Source organism: Clytia hemisphaerica, unplaced genomic scaffold, assembly GCF_902728285.1.
Source record: "Clytia hemisphaerica strain Z4C2 unplaced genomic scaffold, Clytia hemisphaerica genome assembly, whole genome shotgun sequence".
Lineage (NCBI taxonomy): Eukaryota > Metazoa > Cnidaria > Hydrozoa > Leptothecata > Clytiidae > Clytia > Clytia hemisphaerica.
Window position 1 is genome coordinate 625637 of NW_027103537.1, and position 6643 is coordinate 632279.

Sequence of the window (6643 nt, forward strand, 5' to 3'; positions counted from 1 at the left end):
TATACCGTCTCTTTCGATTTATCTCGAATACATACCCTCGATAATGTCGATTAGCCCGGGGTCCACTAGCCCGGGGTACATGTAAAGCTTTTTTATACACTCGATGGCGAGTTAAAGTGACCCGGTAGTATATGGTAATATGCTTTAGCATTTTTTTTTTCAAAATGGCAACCTCGTTAAATGTTTCTAGTTTACTTCACTGGGCTCATCAAAAATTATCAGAAAGCAAAGTTCAGCCAGAAGTAGACTCTTGTCTATGGCGGATTAAGTGGCTCGGTAGTATATGGTTGTACTCAATATTGAGTTTTCAGCTTAGACGGGTAAAACTATTTGGAGGAGGTGTGACGTCCAGGGTGGTCTGGAAGTTAAAAAATCCAGGTGGTCTGGCTTTTCGAGTCTTGGAAGCCAATGGATAAAACCTCTAGACTTTAGTTGTTATTGGAAGGTAAAGAATGGATGGGCCATTGTTTTTGTCTAGAAATCAGTTTTCATGTTGTATCATTCTCATTACATTTTTCAAGTGTTTTTTTTAGTGTTTTCCCTTCTACTTCACTGGGCTCGGCGTTATCAAAAGTTATCAAACAGCAAAGTTCAGTCTAGACTAACAAGAGCCAGCTTGGGGAATAATGCTTATAAAGAGTTCTATAAAAAATAGAAATTGCTGCGGGAAAGTGGTTTGGAAAGACATTGTATTCAATGAAACATGCTCATGAATGAATGTAGTGAGCCCATTGCAGGCGTAAGCTGCAGCGAAATATAACGAAGTGGTTTACTAGTCTAAGTTCAGTCAGAAGTAGATCCTAGTATAGACTAGCAAACTAGTCTGTTAATTAATCATGTCAGAGGGCGGGAACATAAAGGCGGCGGGCGTTTGCTAAAATAGGAGCTGCGTAGGAGAACGAGCAAAAGTTGGTGAGAGGCTGCTGATTTCAGCCCTTTGCCGCCGACAAAATTTCTTCCTACGCTTACCTAACTCCTACCCTCACTTCTCCCGCGTGATACCGTTCCAGCCCGACTGGCGTGCCAGTCTAATCCTAGTCTACATGACGATGGAAGAACGGTAAAGCCATATGTCAAGGTTAATTAGATGAAAGCCTGGTCAAATAAATAGGCTCATTAAGATCTATTGATTGGTTCATTAAGGAGTTAATTAGTGTGAACTTGTGCATCTGATTAAAGGATAAGTGTTATTGAAATCGAGGTTTTGATGGGTTCTGAATTGATACATCTTTTTTTATAAGAAAATTCTTAGCCTAACCTTTAAACTTTAACAAATTCAACCAAATCATTAACAAAAAAAACATATCAGCAACTAAAAATCGTGAGTGAGCGAAAAAAAAAACAGGGACAATAATCATGAAGGAATTTTCAAAAAGCTTTCGACGGCTTTTTTCGATTTAAATTTCGAAAACTCGAACTTCGCGATATTTTATAACTCGTTCCTATAACGAAAGAAAGATAATAAGCCTGACAATTTTTTTATAAGAACAAACTGTATAAGAACACAAGACTTCGATAGCCAAAATATTAAGAATAACTTAAGAACATTTAAGGCTTACTGGACTCTAAAACAACAAAATTGGTAAAAATGGTCACAAAATGGTGGAAAATAAGAACATGTTAAGAACATTTTTGCTTTAAAAATTTAAAACTGAAAAGGTTAAGGTTAAGGTTAAGAACATCAGAAGGCTTCAAAAAATTTGGATATTCTTACAACATAATAAGCCTATAGTTAATATCATAACATAATAAACTGTAACACATTAAATGTGTTTGATGATAAAATCTCTCGTGTGGGCGCTTTAGAAAATACTTTTGCTTTTATTACAACCCTGACCACTGCTGATAAAATATGACTTTAGTATGGATAGATAACCTTTTTAAACTTTATAAACGATATTGCATGTAGCATGCTGGTGTGGTTGGTGTATAAGTAATGCGGTTGTAAATTTTGTAGATTGACAGAGAAGTTTCAAAGAAGTGTATGCTACAATCACTGGTGGGTGCTAAAGTTAGTTGGTTCAGTACATGCAGTTTGGAAAATGTATTTGTAAATTGTCTATTCATGATATGTATCACTGCAACGTCTTCGACATCACACTATAAACCCAACAGCTGATTGGTTGTAAGTGACGTAAAATCAGTCAATACGTCATTTACAACCAAACAGCTGTTGAGTCCGTGATGTAATGTTAGAAGATATTGCAATGGTGCATATCATGAATTCACAACTAAAGTGCTCTCGATACTACTGTGGAGCGAATTACTTCATCAAAAGAAACAGTACTTTTTTTTGACCAATTTCGCTGGTTCCATGTATCAGTTGGATTATTAGAAAAATAAAGATAAATTTTTCTTCAAGTCATCAAGAAGATAACTTTCACGACTTTTGAAGTCCAGCCTGATCCGGAAATCTTAGTAAATATTTAGTTTAGTAAGTGATTTGATTCCTCGGCCTGATAATACAGAAATGCTGAATTTGAATCTCAACTGGACTGATCTTTCGAACAGACGAAAAAGTTGAAGCTCCTGAAGAATGGAAGAAGTAGCTTAAGACTGAAGTTAGATGGTTGGATCAGTTCTGGTGATCTAGAAAGTTGCAATATAAGGAGACCATGTTTAGTCTACACAATAGAGACAACTCCAGGCTTTCAGGCCTTACTCTTGAGTAGGAAGTTTTACGCTCGAAACGAAAGAAGATATGACGTAGCCTAGGCCATGTTATACTTGTGAGCTTTAACACTTTAAAAGTTGAAGCTTAGGAAGTAAGTAGGAACATACAAGCTGTGCTTCTAACAGCAGCAGATGTGCTGACTGAAAAAAAAGCTGATTAAAAGAGCATTAAACCTATTTTCATATTGTTGATAATGATATTATCAGCAAAGTAAAAAGCTCAGATAATCCAATTAAGGTTATAATTGTTAATTAGTTGACATTGATCGAAGGACTGCCTTGATGTTGGTAATCACTTTTCGGAAATTTGGTGGAGCTCCAGTATAGTAGTGTAGATGTTATTGATCATAAAGTTTGTTGAGGTAATGTTTTAGAGATCACATAGGTGGCGGGTTATTTAGAGATTGGGTACTAACTGATTATTTGACAATGAACGGTAAATATGTACATCAGCCCCAGCGGACCTTCAATTCACGCATTCACGCAATGTTTTTTCGTAATTCACGCAATCTTTGTTCATGCAAAGCTTTCCAATTCACGCAAGTGAAGAAGCCCACGCATTTTTTTTCTAATTTTCACGCATTCACGCAAGTGAAAAGGGCCGTTCACGCATTCACGCAAACCGCTGCGGGGGGGGGGGTGGGGTACATAGATTGGTGGAATTCAGGCACATAAAGGACATAAAGGACGACATTTGGGGTGAAGTTTTTTTGACAAACATAACACATACAAAAAATTTGCTTTTTTTTAAGGGGTGATATTGAATGTCCGGGGGGGTCAACTGATGCTTTTACTGGGGGTGAGATCCGTTGTCCGGGGGAAGGTCAAAATTCACAATGTCCGGGGGGTAAATTTCCAAAAAATATTATATCTTTTACCCCCCATATTCAATTTTTTCCTGCAAGAGCCCATTGGAAGCAGTTGCAATCTGTGAAAATGAGCAATCTGTCGAATCGTCAAGGGTGATTGATATAGTTTTTTTTGTGTATACAAGTTTTTTTATCAAAATATCCAAAAGCTTTCGGATGATGTTCTTAAATTTTTGAGTTTTAAGTTTAAAAAAACTGGTCCCAAATACACAATTTTGTGAGTATTTTTGTGCTGTTTTCCTAATAAATATTTTAGAGCCCACAAAATCATTAAATGTTCTTAATAGTGTGGCCCTCGAAGCCTTATGTTCTTATATAATTTGTTCTTATAAAAAAATTAATTTGTAATCCATGACCAAAGCCTTCAAAGAGAAAGATGTCAGATGCCTAATAACCCCCCCAGTTTGTTAATTTTTCGACTCCCCTGCCATCCGGACCTTATTAGGACCCCCTTTTTATTAATTTTTAAAATATTTTCAGCTGTCAAAAGACGAGTCTCCTGTTTTACTCAAGTCTGGTTTTAATCTATAATTACCTTATTTTGGGAGTATTTAGAAATATGTACAATTTCCAACCCCTCTTGTAATTAAAATTTGTTAAAATTTGAAAACTTTGTTGCCGGTGTAACTCTACTAAAACATTTGGATACCAAATCCATAATTTTGCAGTTGCAGCTTCTTAGTTTAGAATGCCTTCTAAGGTTTTTAACCCTGAACTTTCCCCCCTAAGACTTTTCTAGTTCCGTCCTTTATCTCAGAGAATATAATATCATTATCAGCGTTAGAAAAAGGAAGTTCTGGTTTTTTAATAAAAATAAGGAGAAAAAAGAACAAGGAAAAAACGAAAAACAGAGATTTGAGGGATACCCACATGTTAACAAGCAAATAAATTCACATGCTTTCTTTTAGTAAAATAAATACCAACCAGAAAAAGGAACAACAAGAAAAGCATCTTCAACTAAAAACTCAAGGAAGTAAAATCAACCCGACGGTATCAAAAACAAGGTTTCAACTTAGATTTAAAAACAGAAGACATTTGAAGTGTCTTGACTTCATCTGGAGCGCTTGAACAGGAAAGAATTAGAACAAAAACAAAAACAATATTTAGTTCGACCAGTGTGTACACACGTAAACAAACCCAAGAGAATGAATTAATGACCTAAATTCACACGTCACTGGAAAATTGAGAACTCCAAAACAATAATAACAGCTTTCTCGTTATTATACTGTCGCTGGATGGAAAACTGTTGTAAAGTTCTGGAAGACTGATTTTTTTATCAAAAGCGTGGATAAGAAATCGAATTATAGAGTCTGTTTTATATGTTTCGTATATGTCTTGTTGAATTACTTTTTTGGTTGGCTTTTACGAGACAGAATGTCTAACGACAACAACAACAACAATGCTAGTGGAGGCATCAAAAACTCACTCATGTGTTCCGGATCTATATTCGCCCGGATCACTGTTCCGTTATGTTTACTAATGGCTGTGTCCGTATTCTTAGTCGGTGTTTTAATCGGACCGTTATGGCTTGTATGCATCGGAGTTGCTATTGCAATCGCTACTATGGTGTGTACAATGTATTTATACGCGATGGCAAGGAAGGCTTATAACGAGCAGCATGGCTCACAGTCTATTTTAGAGACTAGCTCCTTGGATAGTGCGTCAAACGCGGATGACGATTATTACGGGAATTTATCGATTGCTATGAGGCGATATGTGTTTAATTTGAAGTTACCGAGTTATGCTGAGACGGTTAGAAGGACGGATAGTGGGCGGATTATTGAATGTCAAATGCCGCCTGATTATACTGAGATTTATCCACCCGCGTACGTTTGATTTGAACGGGCGGGAGCACAATCGACGGGGACAAGCTAGAGTTTTTACAAGCTCTTATTTGATTTGGTTGGTCGTTAACCAGTAATAAAACAATTTTGTTACTTTTTCTAAAGAACGCGTAATTTTTATTACTTCAAATGACCAATTATTAAAGTATCTTATAAAAACTCCCTCTCGTCTGAAGTGTTGGACATGCTTTAGAAAGTCAACCCCAAAAGGAAATTAAAATCTTGTGTTATAGCTTATAGAGCCTGAGTTTTGAGTTTTAAGAACTGTTTTCTCCTGGGAAAGGTGAGTCTTTTGTATTCTTGTTTCTGGAACCTTTAAATTTCAAAAATTCAAAACCGTTGCGACAGTAATTTGCACTACGTAAATAAACCGTTTTGCTCATGTGAATTTGACTCAAAATTATCAAAAATCCAAAATAAAATGTTCCTCCTGATTTAGTTTAATATTTTTTTGAATGAAAAATCTAGAGTTTTACTACAATTTTATCATAATTTTTCAAATATTATAAAAAAAAAAAGATTGAACTATTTTCACAGTCGAACCAGTAACCTAAAATTTGTCAATATGTACATAGATAGATAGATTTTAAAATATTTTTCATGCAACGTTTAGTTTTAATGTAAATAAAAGATATTTAAAAAGTTATTTAGAAGTTTATAGTAGTAATATTTCCATAGAATTTGTTAGTCTAAGAGGTTTTTTTAAGCTCATCTTGCATTTTGAAATTTCTTAAATACATTTTCATTTCTTTGACTTTAAGACCTTGTGAAATTTATCTAGGTGCTCTATGCGATAAAGTTTCGAACACTGGAAAACGTAGAACACACGACAATTTTTCTGAATTACCTACCTAGGGTCGAAACAGATGTGTCGGTGTTAAGGTTTCAAACTCTTAGAGAAAGATTAATCATTAATTCTCAGTGCAATACGAAAGGGACGATCATGCTGTGTTCAATAAACTAGTACAATAACTTTTTTTAAAAGGGACTCAATACTTTTAGAGAATTTAATAAAGGGAGTTGCCTTTATTGGAACTAATTTTCGCGGGAATTAATTTTTAACGTTTTTCGCGGGTTTTTGGCAAAACTGCGAAAATTTAAACCCGCGAAATACAATTTTTTTTCCAATCTTATCGAAAAATGTGAAAAATCCCTAGGAAAATGAAAGAAATTTGTCCAAAAAAGAGGCAAAACCGGGAAAATTAAAACCAGCGAAATGTAATTTTTCCGATTTTTTTTTCGACCGCGAATATTAGT